The sequence below is a fragment of the Rutilus rutilus genome (assembly GCF_951802725.1).
Source record: "Rutilus rutilus genome assembly, chromosome: 5".
Lineage (NCBI taxonomy): Eukaryota > Metazoa > Chordata > Actinopteri > Cypriniformes > Leuciscidae > Rutilus > Rutilus rutilus.
This window is the reverse complement of record NC_140213.1, coordinates 29,171,769-29,174,635: the sequence shown is the minus strand read 5'-3', so window position 1 is coordinate 29,174,635 and position 2,867 is coordinate 29,171,769. Positions and strand designations below refer to the sequence as shown.

The following is a 2,867-nucleotide window of genomic DNA, read 5'->3' as shown; positions in this document are numbered from 1 at the left end:
AAAAGACAATTGCTGTATGCCTTTATACTCTAATATAACTTATTTCAAATATTTACAATTACATTTTATCCAAAGTGAGTTAAAATTAAGAGAACAATAGAAGCAACAAGTGCAGCGACAAGTCCCAGTTAGTGTAGCACAGTACACAAGTTCATTTATTTATTATTAAAACAAAGATTTAGTATTATTGGGTCAAGTGTTTATGAAAAGATGGATCTTTAGCAGTTTCTTGAAAATGTGTTGAGTTAGGCAGGTCATCCCACCAGCAGGGAACAGTCCAGGGAAAGGTCAGTGAAAGTGATTTTGTGTCTCTTTGGGATGATGGCACCACAAGGCGCCGTTCACTTGCAGAACACAAGCTTCTGGAGACACACAGATCTGAAGCAGTGAGTTTAGGTCTTGCTGCAGCATCTGGATCAGTTGCAGAGGTTTGACTGATGCTGGAAGGCCTGCCAGGAGAGCATTACAATAGTCCAGTCTGGATAGAACAAGAGCTTAGACAAGGAGTTGTGTGGCTCCGATAGGAAGGGCCAGATCTTTCTGATGTTGTATAAGGCAAATCAGCAGGATCGCATGGTTTGGCTGAAACCATAAGCAGTTCTGTCTTGGCAAGGTTGAGTTGAAGGTGAAGGAAGAATTTTCCATCAGGTAGGCTGAGATGCGAGCAGCAACCGTCAGATCCTCTGGCTGGAATGAAAGGTAGAGATATGTGTCATTAAGTGATAGGAAAAGTCATGTTTCTAAATGACAGAGCCTAGTTACACTACAAAAAAAATAAAAAATAAATAAATAAATAGATGGGTGGAATCTAACACAATCGTGGTCTTACTGTAGTAAAACCAAACCTTGTGCAGCTCCAGTGGCCTCACAAGGATCAAATGAATATTCACATGGGAAAATACAGTATAAAACAAATTAAATGTTCTGCCACTTTTAGTGCAATCATATGGAATCAGAAGACTCGGCCATTACAATATTTTAAATTACTTCTTCCCATACCTTGTTTTCCATGATCATTCTGCTTTCCACTTGACCTGAAATCACAAAAAAAAAAAAAAAAAAAAAAAAAAAAAAAATTAACAACTCAGTATTACATTTACACATGTCAGAATATGTTCCACTGGGACAATGCAAAACCTCAACTGACTATGATCTGGAAGCTGAGCAGGAAAGGCTAACAGTGATGTTTTGAGCTGAGACACCTAGGGGTGTAACTTTCTGTTCATCTGGATCAATGCAATTTTCATAACCAATGATCAAAAGTATCCTATGAAAAAGGCTACTATGATGACCCCAGGTCATCCAAAATGTAGATAAGTTCATTTCTTCATCAGAACACAAACATTCTATCAACTTTTATTTTATAAGCTTAATATGCATATGCATGCATTCTATAGCTATTTATCATGTTGTGTTCATATTCTAGTCTCATGTGCTTTCCTGTATCAAGTACAGTATTTAGGCTACTGAATTCGTTTTCTTAACAGTCTTGATAGCCACGTTAACCCTTACGAAAATTAACTATGGTTTAACCACAAAGAAAAAACAAAAAAACAAACAAACATGGTAGGCCTATTTGTAGTATAACTGTGGTTATTAAAAATGGTAATAAAAATCCGCCAAAAACGTGGTTACTATAATTTTACTATAATTAAAACCAAGGATATTTTTAAGAGAAGAGTTTTCAGCTTCCAGACAGTGTTTCAAAATGTCCCGCCATTTAAGAGATTGATTTACTGACAGATAGGCCTACTATCGCGTATTAACGAAGATTTTATATACAATTAAACGGACTGTGATGTATAACATGTCTACGAAAGCTCGTTTTAGGTCTTTTGAGGTGTGGGTTCAACTGATCTTTCTTAAATCAGATGGAAAATGTAATGACGCATGCTACATTTTCAGTGTTTTGGCCTCCAGCTCTCGCCAGTTATGACAGAACATCATTTAAGAATGCTAACGTTAGCTTGAAAACTGTAAACTTAACACAAATGTAATATAAAATATCGTTCACATGTAACTTAGTATAATGAGACTCTTACCTCAGCCGGTGATCGGTTGGCATGATGTCCGCTGTGACGAACAAGGCTCACTGAAAAGGGCGTTATTTCCGAAGAATCCAAACGGACTGACTGACAACAGCTCCTGCTCACGGCTGTTCTTGATGAATACGATTGCTTTGAACCACTGTTGATCTCACAATCCACTTCACGAGAGTAGACTGAATTCAAATCTCCCGCTTGCCCAAACTCGACTGATCAGCTAACGTTAACCGTTGTGGGCGGGAGTAAACAGCGGAAATGAATTTGAATCTGCGTCATCGCGCGCGCGCACTCAAACACACACACACACACACACAAAGCCCTGAATGTGAAGCAACGGAGATTTGGAAAAATATTTATAAAATATACATGAAATTATGGGAGAATAAGACTGTTTATTATTATACTGTACTATACTAGATTATTATACTGAGAATAATAATGATCAAAATGAGTATAAAATAAAATGTGAAATAAAAAATAATTCAGGCCTACTGTAGCCTATGTAGGGTAGGTGTATGTACAAATCACAGTCTATGGTACAAATACTTTTATTTAACCTTAAAAAAAACTCACTTTAACCCCCACATGCTTAATAATCTGTAAGGAAAACATATTGAATAGATGCTGATTTCCGCAGTTATACCTTCTTTTCTTTGTTTTCTAATTTCACAGAAAAAATCTGTAAAATATTACTTAATAATTTCTGTAAAATTACACATAACTCTGTAAAAATACAGACAAGTTCCTTTTAAAAAACGTAAAATTGCTGTAAAACCAAAATACAAGCAATTACCTGTAAATTTAACAATGGACCTTTAAATT

General features: G+C 36.1%; 1 long non-coding RNA gene across 1 annotated transcript; it reads right to left on the bottom strand.

The window, feature by feature from the left end:
* Nucleotides 1-270: 270 nt before the first annotated feature.
* Nucleotides 271-2,353, bottom strand: LOC311290982. The gene is made up of 3 exons (XR_014627494.1): nucleotides 2,043-2,353; nucleotides 1,000-1,034; nucleotides 271-687 (listed from the first exon to the last, which is right to left on the bottom strand). It is a non-coding gene; the product is annotated as an uncharacterized lncRNA (long non-coding RNA).
* Between the last annotated feature and the right edge of the window lie 514 nt (nucleotides 2,354-2,867).